This window comes from Xenopus tropicalis, chromosome 9, assembly GCF_000004195.4.
Source record: "Xenopus tropicalis strain Nigerian chromosome 9, UCB_Xtro_10.0, whole genome shotgun sequence".
In the NCBI taxonomy this organism is placed as follows: domain Eukaryota; kingdom Metazoa; phylum Chordata; class Amphibia; order Anura; family Pipidae; genus Xenopus; species Xenopus tropicalis.
In genome coordinates, this window is record NC_030685.2 from 40710627 (window position 1) to 40724875 (window position 14249).

Genomic DNA, 14249 nt, shown 5'->3' on the forward strand with positions numbered 1-14249 from the left:
CTGAGCCAACCACTGAGGCTGCAACACCAGACAGCACACTAATGCTGGCTGCTTCCACTACTGAAGAAAACTGCTACTGCCAGGGTTTCCATTGGGTTTGCCACCTTTTATCTTCTTTAATAACAGCCAGGGCACCGGCGTGTCTGTGAAGGACAGGTCAATGACACCAGTGCAGGGTCATGAGGCAAACGGGGCTGGGACAAAAGTAAACTAAGTGAATATCACTGGCTCCCCCTATGAACACAAGCGCACAGTAACAAAATTGTTGCCTATGCCCCTTGTGTGGGCTACACACATTTTCTACTTGCAGGTAAATAGGTTCTGGATAGGGGGCGGGGTCAATGGATTATAAGAGGCCCTCGGGGCTAATAAGCATCTGCTATATATTTTTCTGGAAAATGTCTTGTACCCAATGGGGCTCAGTGATCTTGCTGTGGTGCCCAATATCTAGTCAATCTATTGCTAAAAGTCCTGTAAGGGATAGCCCATATAATACTTTAAATAGATCCCAATATAATCAACTGATGTTACTTAAAAGAAGTAATTCATATAAAGAGCTCCATTAATACATTTGACAAATCAGTCATATTTGGGGTTATATTTTCCCTGATATTTAACGCTACATCCCTGCCTACCCATGTCACACTGATCTGCCTTGTCATGAGATGGAAGTTAGGCAAGTTTCTACAAAAGTTACCTATGTTTTTCCATGAATTATGTTAATTGAGTACATTTAGGAGGCCCAATGATCTTGCAGTTGGTCCCAGTAACTAAAATTGCATTGTTAAAAAGTTCATGTACATGACCGCTCATAAAATTATTACATATAAACTAACTATGCTATAATAAGTAGTTGATATAGTTAAAATAAATGATGTGCTTCATTAGTTTTTAATTCATTGGTGGTCAGTAGAGTTTACCCCTGCACACCCAATTGAAGCCATTGATTGATACGTATGTTAAAGGAACAGTAACACTAAAAAATGAAAGAGCTTTAAAGTAATAAAAATAGAATGCACTGTTGCCCTGCACTGGTAAAACTGGTGTGTTTGCTACAGTAACACTACTATAATTTATATAATAAGCTGTTGTGTAGCCACGGGGGCAGCCATTCAAGCTGGAAAAAAGGAGAAAAGGCACAGGTTACATAGCAGATAACAGATAAGTTCTGTCGAATACAATGGTGTTTTATCTGTTATCTGCTATTTGCCTGTGCCTTTTCTCCTTTGAATGGCTGCCCCCATGGCTACATAGCAGCTTACTTATATAAATTATAGTAGACTTTCTGAAGTAAACACACAACTTTTACCAGTGCAGGGCAGCAGCACATTATATTTTAGTTACTTTTATACACTTTCATTTTTTGGTGTTATTGTTCCTTTAAGTAGGATTCTAGGCAAGTTCTAAAGCAATTTACGTAACTTTCAGTACGTTTCCGGGCCCCCTTAAAATCAAGATTTCCCTGGGCAGGGTCTTTCCCACCTAGCCCCCCCCCCCCCCCCCGTCCCCCGCCATGGCATGCCTGCACCCACTTGAGCAATTGCATATATTTCCTCCGAACTGCCTCTACCTTTGACCCCACCCCCCTCTTCTCTCACAACTGTGACCTCTTCTGTATGCTCCACGTGTTGGGGAAGCACACATGTGGTGTCTCCTGCTGCATGGGCTGCAGTCAGACATTCAGGGTGATGGGATCTTCTTGTACAAGTCTCACCTCCAGTGGTGGGGGCTGCCAACTGCTGCCGAATACACTTCTCTCCCTGTGCTGCTGCTGCCTGTACTGAAATCTGAGCCAGAAGCTGCTGTTATTCTGCCATGGTAAGAGACTTTCTCCTCTCCAGCTACTTGTTTTTCCCCCTCCACAAAATGGATGCCTTTCCTGTCACTGCATGATTCAAAATCCCACTTTAGCTCCACCCCCTTACCATATCTGCTAAGCCCTCTAAAGTTTAACCCCTCTGTGGCCAGGATTGTCCCACCCTGTTATGAACCCTTCTACAGTAATTCGCTGCTTCGGGGGTATGCTTTCTTCTCTGCATTCTCTCCCAGTGAGTCAGGCTCAGTGACTCCATGACTTGCTGATGCACTTGGCAGAGCTCAGGATACACGCTCAACTGGTTAGGCTGCTGCAACAATGTGACATTTAAGGCTCACTGGCCCCGCCCGCTGGGTGTCTTGGGGAAGGAGGAAAAGTCCAGGCTGCCACAGCTGATAGGTGGATCTGGAGGGTGTCCCATCGTTCACAAAAGTTCCCAGTGCCTGGAATTCCCAAACTATGCCACTGGATTTTCCTTGACTTTCTGCCTGTCTGCCCACTTGGTTGGTTCTGGGCTTAACGCAAGATTGTGGGAAGGGTGTAGGCTTGATTCTGGCTGGCCGGCTGGATGATGAGAGCAGAGTGGTAAGAACTTTCGATTCGATTTCATGTTATTGCTGAATAATCTGTTCAGTGTGTCTCCTGTGCTTCCTACAAAGAATGTACTGTTTATTGCACTGCATGTATGGAAACAGATATGAAAGGACATGTAATTCTTAACTACAGTTAAAGGGTAGCACACTGGAAGTTGTAGTTCAATAGCAACTGAAGAACCCTGTTACAGTATAATGCTGGGCTCAGAACTGGTATAAACAACACATGTGGTGGCTTTGTGCTCTCTTTAATCCTGTTCTGCCTGTTAGAGTCTGGTGAGTTGGTGCTAGTGGCCTCTAGTGTAGTTTGTTCTCAGTTTATTGATTCTACATGTTTCTACACTCTAAAAGTTTATAGACTTGTGATAACTGCACCATGTAGCACATTTCTAGGCTAGATGCCTTCCAGGTTACGTGACTGGCTATTGAGGGCACAAATACACTGTACTAAACATTGGCATTCCCACTTTACACAGTGTTAATGGTTAAAAACAGAAGATAATTTACTGTGTATGAAACCCATACTCAACCTGCTTATTATACTGAATGCACATGCAAACAACAAATCAAAAATCATAATTGGGCATGTGCTAAACACAGGGCTGATCATGGGGGGTTAGGACAGCTGTATCCTTATATTTACAAGGATCAACACGTGCATTTCTGGATTATTGCTGAACATGGGCATATGACAAAATGATGCGCTGATCCAGGATTCGGCCCAAACTTTCCTGCACTGGACATTGAAGGGCAGAGAATCGTTGACATTTATCTTTGTGCTTACATTTTAATATGTAAATTTAGATGCAAACTTTGTTCTATATTTGGCCAAAGTGCCCTGTATTGGGAAGGATTTGCTATTCATCTGGTGTATCCTTACAAGGCTAAGTAGATAATGTTTGGTGCGAACAACTGACATGTGATTCAATAAACAATATTTTAAAAGTGTCTATATTGTTTGGTTAGGTACTGTATAAAGGGCCATTCATTCCTGGTGATGGCATTTGGTGTGCCAAGTAGGGTTGTCGGTAAGCAAAAAGGCCAGTGAGACTATACTTACAGTGGTGACAGGAATGTCAAGTGTTCCAAGATAATTCACAAAGAAGCCTATGTGAATCTGGCACAGGTAACTGTTTAATTACATCATCATTCAGGTCACTGATCTAAGAATACACTTGTAATGATGTTAGCAGCAGAGGTTATTGTTAAACCCCTCTAAAATAGAACTCACTGATGTTATATTCTTTATGGTTACTTTCAGGGTTCATCTTTTCTTGTGGCTCCAAGTACAGCTCATAGCTTCTGCTCTGTTGTGAGTTTGTACCTATTTTACCTTAGCACAGTGCCCCTATTTTGAAAATCAAAGGTAACCATACCTCAGCCAATCCTCCACAGAATCTGACTGATAGGCCTGGAGGCCACATTAACACATAATGCCCAAGGGGGAATGCTTGTGTCCAGACACCTTGCATTGTATCCTTCATTCACGTTGCCAGCCATTAATGCAGTAACTAAAGAGCGGCAATGGCTACTCTTCGCTTTCTCACCTGCTGATTCACCATGCACCCACAAACATGGTGCATTAGCATATAAATATACAAATATACAAACAGGACAGAATTAAACCTTGTTAACAATGACTGAATGGTAACTCTTTATCCTTGGCCATCTAACACATTAAAAGCTTCTAAAGAGATTTACTACATTTTGCCAGCCTTTCCACAAAAATATTATTATGAAGAGTCCCTTTAAAACAGGTCAGTGTCACAGTTCAATACTCAAAGTAGCATGGATGCTTCTTCTTGAGGGATTCCAAACCTCTTAGTGATTTCTATATTTGCTTACAGGGCACCTATCATACTCTCCCCCAGTGGAGGTGCTGAATAAGAGATCCTGCATTCCAGTTTTGGGAACAAATAGCATTTTGTCAGAAAAACCCTCCAGGGGGAGCTCCCAGTGCCGGTGGCCATGTTGGTACAATAATGAGTGAGTGTACATGTGTGTGATGTAGGATCTGAGTATGTAATGCATGCATGCAAGTGGCATAGCACTCAGGAGCGGGGATCTTGACTAAATACTGTCTCCCCCAAATGTAGTGTAGGCTTTGTTAGCCCGCACCTCAATTTTCTGCAAATTTCTATAAGCCCTTTACATACTTCACAGACTTTGTGGGATTTATACAGTCATATACATCATGCATGTTGGTATCCCTAGCATCAAATAATAGGTTTTTATGTTTTATTTACTATATTTAAGGAATTTAGAAGACTTTATAAATTTTATTCATGCATGTTAATAAATAAAAATGCTATTGCTGCTGTATATGTGTGAACTACAGATCTTGTAAATATATGTGTTTATAGAGTGTGAGCATATCTATCTATCTATAGCTAGTGTGCATGTATGTGTAATGTAGCTGTAAACTCTTTAAAATACCCTTGTACGCACAGACCTCAGCGCATGAGATACATAAATACAAAAATGAACTGCTATTCTGTACATACTTTGTATTTCACGTAAATCAACACAAATAGACTCAGCAAATAGATACTGTACTATACTGTGTGGGTATGCTAAATAATCTTGCTTAAGCATTTTGTTACTGTCTGTGGTAGATAAACAGAAATATATACACAGCTATAAAATCAGCCTAGAACAGTTTTGGTTTTGATGTCAAAAGTTTGGTCAGGGCTCCACTTAACTCATAATGGATTTACAGATTAAAAAATATTGCTTGAACAGCTATTGCTTCAATAGTATTTAATATAAATAGGTATTTACTGTCATTATTATCCTAGCTGATGTTCAAGCTAGCCTCAATAAGCATTTGCATTCAGGGATCACTCACATAATTATTTTGTACACAATTTTACAAAATATTTCTGTAATTAAATGAATTCATCTGCCATTAACACTTTCCAATAAACAGTGAATTTTGTATGGATATTTTGTTTCTCTATATATTGCATAAATGCTTAGCTCACAAGTAAGAGCACACCCATTTGTGGATCTGTCTAAGACAGTTTCATAGTCTGTAGTCAGCTGAGCTCACCAGCAATTATATAAATAAATATCAGTTTCACATGAGAATCCTGCACAGAATGCTGCCTGTCTGGGGATTCCAGCCTTGACACAACAGTTTCATATGAGAAACTGCATGCAATTGGCTCCCAGCTGTAGCACTTGACTCTTCCTTTTTTTGTCACACATACAATACTTTTTGTCTGGAACTAGATTATTTAGCAAAAGACTAAATGAAACTTCCCCAAACACAGAAGTCTTAAAAAAAAATTACTTTGAAAGTAATTTTGTTCATCCACTTTATTTTTCTTTATGAAAAGAATAGATAAGTATAATGTCCCTTTTTAGATTTAACTTTTTTTCAGTTTTAAAAACAATGGAATATTATGTAGCTTTTCTTGCTGAGTGTTGACTTGAAAGATGTTGTATACAAAGAAGTTAGAATTCTGCCTAGAGTGGAACAAAAATCTTCTGCACTCAAGACATTCCCCTGGCTGTTACTTTTAATACAGACTCACCTACTTATTTGCCAGAGTTAGAGAGGGCAGCAGAGGTATGTGATTCGGTCCTAGCACCCCCACTGTTACACTCTAGAGCAGTGATCCCCAACCTTTTTTTTTTTTTTTACCTGTGAGCCACATTAAAATGTGAAAAGAGTTGGGGAGCAACACAAGCATAAAAAATCCTGGGGGTGCAAAATAAGGGCAGTCATTGACTATTTAGTAGCCCCTCTGTGTATGGCAGCCTATATAAGGCTCTGTTTGATAGTACACCTAGGGGCTGATTTACTTACCCACGAACGGGTCGAATGGAGTCCGATTGCGTTTTTTTCGTAATGATCGGTACTTTGCGATTTTTTCGTATGTTTTGCGATTTTTTCGGATTCTTTACGAATTTTTCGGATCCAATACGATTTTTGCGTAAAAACCCGAGTTTTCCTATCCATTACGAAAGTTGCGTAAAAAGTTGCGCATTTTGCGTAGCGTTAAAACTTACGCGAAAAGTTGCGCATTTTTCGTAGCGTTAAAACTTAACGCTACGAAAAATGCGCAACTTTTCGCGTAAGTTTTAACGCTACGCAAAATGCGCAACTTTTTACGCAACTTTCGTAATGGATACGAAAAACTCGCGTTTTTACGCAAAAATCGTATTGGATCCGAAAAATTCGTACAGAATCCGAAAAAATCGCAAAACATACGAAAAAGTCGCAAAATATTCGTTTTCAAGTCGGAACTTTTCCAATTCGGGTCGGATTCGTGGGTTAGTAAATCAGCCCCCTAGTTTCTATGCTACCAAAACTTGCCTCCAAGCCAGGAATTCAAAAATAAGCACCTGTTTTGAGGCCACTGGGAGTTACATCCAAGGGGTTGGTCTTGCTCACGAGCCGCTGGTTGTGGACCACTGCTCTAGACACATGCCTCTTCTCCCTTCCCCTAGTCCTGGCCTTGATTCTGCCTTTTGAATTATAGCATTAGCTGTTTCACTGGATTCTAAGTATGCATTTTGGTTTTAGCTCTGTATGACCTAGACTAACATTTTTTGTGGCTCTTGTGCTTTTTCAGACTCTTTCCTTTCTTACCTGTTACTAAATGGGTTAACGATTTGTTACTTTTTCCCTGTGTACAGCTAAGGCTGATGCCACCTAGGTTGTCTGCCGCCTCCAGTTCACTTTAATGCAAAAACGCTTGTCAGTACCAGTACTGCCAGTTTTTCAGTCTGAAGATGCTCTGGCATGTTCCAAGTAAATGGGAGGTGGCAGGAAAGTTTTTTTTTTATATGCATTTTTATTGACTGGAAAACAATGGCGCACAAAATATAGCATTAGGGAAAGATGTGCTCTCTTCTACTTTAAAACCATTTTGTGCACCAAAATATAATGCTCTTTTTTGGTAATCGTCTCCCAATCCATTGGCCAGAGGCAGACAGGACACAGGTGAAATGGTGGAAATCAGGGTCTGACTGGGGGGTGAAGCCCAACCCCCTCACAGGGCCCCCCACCCGCCGTCCTCCCCGGAGTGCATAAATTTAACGCGTCAGGGCAAGAGCGGTCGTGCAGGGGGAGCGCCGGCAAGGGTCGGGTCTGGGCTGCAGGGGCCCACTAAAGCCGGGGCCAACCGGGATTTTTCCTGGTGCCCCGGCGGCCCAGTCTGACCCTGGTGGAAATGCTTGTGAGTACATTGCTTTATAATTTATGCATACTACAGGCATTCATTTTTATTATTTTTTTATATTGTGCCAAATTCCCCACAGTGCTTTACATAGTAAAGGAATATAAAACATAGCAGTTTATATACACACACCAAAAAGATTATTAGGAACACCATACTAATACGGTGTTTGACCCCCTTTCGCCTTCAGAACTGCCTTAATTCTACGTGGCATTGATTCAACAAGGTGCTGAAAGCATTCTTTAGAAATGTTGGCCCATATTGATAGGATAGCATCTTGCAGTTGATGGAGATTTGTGGGATGCACATCCAGGGCATGAAGCTCCCGTTCCACCACATCCCAAAGATGCTCTATTGGGTTGAGATCTGGTGACTGTGGGGGCCATTTTAGTACAGTGAACTCATTGTCATGTTCAAGAAACCAATTTGAAATGATTCGAGCTTTGTGACATGGTGCATTATCCTGCTGGAAGTAGCCATCAGAGGATGGGTACATGGTGGTCATAAAGGGATAGACATGGTCAGAAACAATGCTCAGGTAGGCCGTGGCATTTAAACGATGCCCAATTGGCACAAAGGGGCCTAAACACCATAACACCACCACCACCAGTCTGCACAGTGGTAACAAGGCATGATGGATCCATGTTCTCATTCTGTTTACGCCAAATTCTGACTCTACCATTTGAATGTCTCAACAGAAATCGAGACTCATCAGACCAGGCAACATTTTTCCAGTCTTCAACTGTCCAATTTTGGTGAGCTTGTGCAAATTGTAGCCTCTTTTTCCTATTTGTAGTGGAGATGAGTGGTACCCGGTGGGGTCTTCTGCTGTTGTAGCCCATCCGCCTCAAGGTTGTGCGTGTTGTGGCTTCACAAATGCTTTGCTGCATACCTCTGTTGTAACGAGTGGTTATTTCAGTCAAAGTTGCTCTTCTATCAGCTTGAATGAGTCGGCCCATTCTCCTCTGACCTCTAGCATCAACAAGGCATTTTCGCCCACAGGACTGCCGCATACTGGATGTTTTTCCCTTTTCACACCATTCTTTGTATACCTTAGAAATGGTTGTGCATGAAAATCCCAGTAACTGAGCAGATTGTGAAATACTCAGGCCGGCCCGTCTGGCACCAACAACCATGCCACCCTCAAAATTGCTTAAATCACCTTTCTTTCCCATTCTGACATTCAGTTTGGAGTTCAGGAGATTGTCTTGACCAGGACCACACCCCTAAATGCATTGAAGCAACTGCCATGTGATTGGTTGATTAGATAATTGCATTAATGAGAAATTGAACAGGTGTTCCTAATAATCCTTTTGGTGAGTGTATACAGACAAACGTTTTGCCAAAAGTGAATCACAGTTATAACCAGATATTGTTCAGCAAAAATAAGGAGAAAATATATTTATTTTATATTGGATCCAATAAAATTACTGATTTGATCATTATTTGATCAATATCTAACATTATGTTTTGTGCTTCTGTACCTGCCCAAGGCAACTACAGCCTTTTAGCAGGGAAGGTCTGTGCCTCTGAAGATGCCCCCAGTACATCTCTATCTTCTTTTTTGCCGTTTACTGCACATGCTCGGTGCTGCTGTCAGTTACTGAGTTTAGGGAGTGATGCACATTATACTGTATATAAAGAATATATATGTCACAATATACAGTAGTGCTTGTAAGTTTGTGAACCCTTTACAATTTTCGAGATTTTTGTATGAATGTGACCTAAAACATCTGATTTTCAAACAAGTCCTTAAAGTAGATGAAAAAAAATGTATATTTGGTCATGTATTTATTGAAAAAAATTAAAAAAACTAACATGCTTCAATCCTTACATTTTTAATTAGTCTGTATTATGTCAGTTCAATTCAAATGTTACAGTGTACCACCAGACACATAAAAGTACATATAAGTTACAAAGAAAAAATAGATATGCAACTGCAAGCACATGAATTCCAATTTATCACCAAGCACATGATTTCCAATTTATATTATATTATATATATATATATATATATATATATATATATATATATATATATATATAGTTTTTCAGTGATTAAAATGTAAATGTTGCAAATACCATGTGGTATTGCTGAACATATAGTATTAATGCTCATATCCTTTGTCTGTAAGACAAAATGTAGTCCTTTTTAAGCAGATAGGCTTCCTATGCATCTGAAGGAAAATCTGAACATAAAGACACAGTGGGAAATACACAATGGATGTGACAGCATAAAATATATCAGTGCCATTTGCTAAAACTTTGCATTCAGATAGAGTATCCAACAAGTATAGCATGTGCTGACCTGAAATACAGGACTAAACTGCTTCCCATTTTAGCTGAGGGATTTATTAGATTCTATTTTGTTCACACACAAACAGAAGCCTTTTATATGCCTGTGAATGCCTGCTTACGATTTGCCTTTTAATTCTGGATTACCTGCCGTAAAGTCTATGTACAACCAACATGATTTTTCCAGAAATTTTTTTTTTTTATAATTTTTAGAACTTTTCATAATGACCACGATAATATCGTTAAAATTGCACAACTTTTTTGTGGTTTTCATTAAATTCCACGAAAAAGTCATATTTTTTGCAAAGACCACGACCATTTCAGAACTTATTGAAGCTTTGGTATCGTGACTGTCTTTTGGCCAGGTTGGAGCTGTAGAGTGCCATTGAGTCCTATGGAAGGCTTCCAAATTCATGCATTGAAGTTTCAAAGCCAGAAAGGTTTTTGCGTTGTTTACGATCGTTCTGATCTGAAAATTTAGTGACTTTTGGATCGCAACGACAATATTTTTGTATGATCAAGAAAAGAATTTTCACACAATTTTTGCACATCAGAAATTATCGAGGTTACTCTGAATTTTTCCCAATTGTGCTTTTAAATAGTGAGAATTCATGCTTTAATGAATGGGCGCCTTTGTGTTCAGTATTTCTTCTCAGCACGTCCACTTTCAAACCACTGCATGACCACATCAGACAGTTCTTTAAATTATGTAAAATTTGGCAAGTATTTACCCGTAGCCACGGTACATTAATCTTCTTACCTCTATGGCCTGTTTGTTTCTAAACAACAGCTCTTTAAAAGAGAACTAAACCCCACCCAGGTACAAAAACCCCCTTAACTTCCCTCCATCGACCCCCCCTCTCCCTTTTTGCACAACCAATTACATTGAAAAGTGACCCTATTTAACAACCTGAAATAAAAAAGCAGAGCAGCTCAGCAGAGTACCTAGGGGGCATCTTCCGTCCATTAGATACAGCCGATACGGACCCTACAGGAGCATGCAAAGTTGGGGCTAGTCGGGAATCAGCTTCAACTGCGCATGCTCATGCAGGGTCCGTGATGGTGGTGAGACCTGAAGCATTTTCTAATGGAAGGATGATGGCACCTAGATACTCTGGTGCACTGCTCTGCTTTTTTAGGTCAGGTTTTTAAATAGGGACATTCTTCAGTGTAATAGGATTTGCGAAAAAGGAGCGGTGAGGGGGGGGGGTTGATGGAGGGCAGTTAAGGGGGCTTTTGTACCTGGGAGGGGGGGTTTAGTTCTCCTTTAAAGTGAAAATTCATCTGAGTTTGACCAAGACCTAGTTCACCCTGCCATTTAATAATGTAGCTGCAGTTTTTACCCTGTGCAGACACATAGAACAATATTTTCCTAAAAAGGAAATGTGAAGTTGAAGAAAAAAAAAACTTGCTAGTAGCATTTGAAATTATTTTAAATGATATTTGAGAACTTTTTTAAAAATGTGAAATTTTTTTTTAATTTGATTTTCTTGGAATAATTTATATGTGTTGTTAAATTATTTTCCAGTTATAGCTAGTAATACATCACATCACAACAATAATTAGTCTTAAGCAGTTAACAAGATGCATTTATTTAATTTTGGTAAGAGACCAGTTTTGCACACAGATAATCTTTCTTATCTTCTCTAGCAGTGCAAGGATTATTGGAATAGGGATATTACTAGGTACTGTAAGCCTAAAACCATTTCATTAATAGCTGCAGTACATTTTAAAGTTGGGTTTTATGGCTAAAAACGCCAAGGTGATGAATCAAGAGGATACAAGTAATGTACATTTGATAGTGTGACGTTATTTTGATGCCATATTGCAGTCCATCACTGCTTTCTATTTTTTTTGCATAAACATTTTAAGAAAAAGAGCATTAATATTACAGTTGCTCATATTTAGTATGTTGTCAAATTTGACAAAAGTTTCTTAAAACTTTTTTCTTAAACTTTAACATTTTTCTCTTCCCTTTTCATTTTGCCACGGTACAGAAATCTTCACAGTATAATTTTCTAAATGTTGTTAACCCCTTAGGGGCTGATTTACTAATCCACAAATCCGAATCCGAATGGGAAAAATTCGGATTGGAAACGAACATTTTGCGACTTGTTCGTATTTTTTGCGATTTTTTTGCCACCGTTACGACTTTTTCGTAAATTGTAGCCGTTACGACTTGCGCAAATTGTTGCAACTTTTTCGTAGCCGTTACGATTTGCTCGTATATTGTCGCGACTTTTTCGTATTGAGCGCTCGTTAACAGCGGGCAAAACTTTCAGACTTTGCATGATTTTGGAAGCCTCCCATAGGACTCAATGGCACTCTGCAGCTCCAACCTGGCCCAAGAAAAGTCACGATACTGAAGCTTGAATGAATCCAAAACTTTCGTACTCGGCGCGAAGGCTACGAAAAAGTCGCGACAATTTACGAAAAAATCGCAAAATAGCGATCATTACGAAAAAAACGCATTCGGACACTTTTCGGACGTTCGTGGATTAGTAAATGTGCCCCTTAAGGTCATTGGCACATGGGTAGGTTGACAATCTTTTTTACATTTAATGTGTGTGCACAGTTAGGCATGGGATCATCCTGTTAAGTATGCATTGGTGCATGAATATCTGCTCTGTGTGCACTAACAGGCTGATCCTGTGCCTGTCAGTGCACACAGATAAGAGGCACAGAAGGTAGTGGATTGGCTTTTCTTCGCTGGTGTAAATACATGTGCCATTTGGCCCTGATGGGTCTGATCTCAGCCTGCAGAAAAATGGAGGCAGAGAATCGGCCCCTACACTGGCATCAGCCTTCTTCCTTTCCTGCATTCAGAAGCATTGCACTGGCCCGGGTGCAGGCACACATGGCAGATATGGGCTCTGAAATGCAAACTATTGTGTTTCTTTGCTGATATTCGCCACGTGTGCCTGCACCTGGGCCCACACAATGGTTACGGAGTGGAAGAAAGGAGACTGATGCCAGTGTAGAATGTACTGTAGAGTGGTTTTCCACAGGCTTAAAATCAGCCCCATATGGCATCAGCCTTAGCCTAATGGGAGTTATTACAAAATGGGTGGATGGGGAAAAATTTTCGGTTCTTTGAAATGCATGTCCAATGTATGAAACCCACTTATTGTACAGCGCTGCAGAATATGTTGGCGCTTTATAAGTAAATGTCAATAATAATAATAATCCCCCTTCCCCAGCCACTCTCCTTCCTGCTAGTTATGCCATTGGTCGTAGGGCTGTCTTTTAAAATCCAACTCCAATCAAAGAAGCAGGTAGAAACAGATGGAGAAGGGAGCAATAGTGAATAATAACATGAAGTTTTTAACTGAATATATTTAAATATATTTTTGTTTCCATAAGATAAAGTTTATATATGATTGGCACCTGTACAATTTCAACTGGACAGCCTGATTTTTACACAGACAGTCTGCTACAAAACTGCCTGTCTGGATTTCAAAGCTTTAAAAACCAGACTGGATTCTTCGCTTATTGATGTGGCGCCCACTGGCTGCATGTCATAGCCGTGTCCCAGAATTTTATTGTCATGAGGCGAGTTGAGAGACTCCCCTCAGGTGGCAGTGCCCAGCAAGTTACCAGGGGTGGCAAGAACTTTAACTTCAAGAGCCGAAATTCATATTTTTAAATAAAAAATGTATGAAAAAAAGGTTTTGCTATATTTCCCATTTAACAATCCCTTTTGGTTATTGAGGGTTGTATTATAAAGGTCTCTGACTTCATAAAGTCTCTTGTAGAGGAAATAAAGCATAGAATATAAAGGAGACCATTTGCTAATGGTTAAATTTTTTTTTCCACAATTCTGATTTTTTATCACTAAAAGTTGGCAAAAAAATTGTAACTTTTTCCAGATTTACTATTTATTTATTTCCATTTATATATAGCACTGACATATTTCTTTTTTAAAAAGAAAAAAATGAGAAAAATTTGAGTTTTAGTAAATCTGCCTCCACATATATATAAATTTCATCTTAAATACATTTTACCTTAGACAGGCAAAAAAACATATCTGTTTCCCTGGAGGGAGTTGATTAGCAAAAAAATTGTAACTTTTTCCAGATTTACTATTTATTTATTTCCATTTATATATAGCACTGACATATTTCCACAGCACTTTGCAGAGATTATTCATTATTCACATCTGTCCCTGCCAAAGTAGCGTACAATCTAAGGTCCCTATCACATTCACCACACTTTGCTCAATTTAGTCAGGAGCCAATTAACCTGCCTATATGTTTTTTGGAGTATGGGAGGAAACCAGAGCATGCAAAGGAACCCAACGCAAACACAGGGAGAACATACATATATAATTTGATCGTTTGGCCCTGGGTCCCCGAT

The 14249-nt window shown here is 39.7% G+C and overlaps 1 protein-coding gene across 3 annotated transcripts in view; it reads left to right on the top strand.

Annotated features, from left to right (window-relative positions):
- Positions 1-1509: 1509 nt before the first annotated feature.
- rhbdf1 (rhomboid 5 homolog 1) overlaps positions 1510-14249 on the top strand; it is a 103455-nt gene continuing 90715 nt past the window's right edge. The window contains exon 1 of one of the 3 annotated variants that reach the window (XM_004917941.4): positions 1510-1818. The gene's annotated coding sequence lies outside the window, so the exon portion shown is untranslated. Of the gene's footprint in view, positions 1819-1854; positions 2402-14249 lie in introns of those variants that run through there. The other 2 variants (XM_004917940.4, XM_002941196.5) reach the window with 2 other exon arrangements.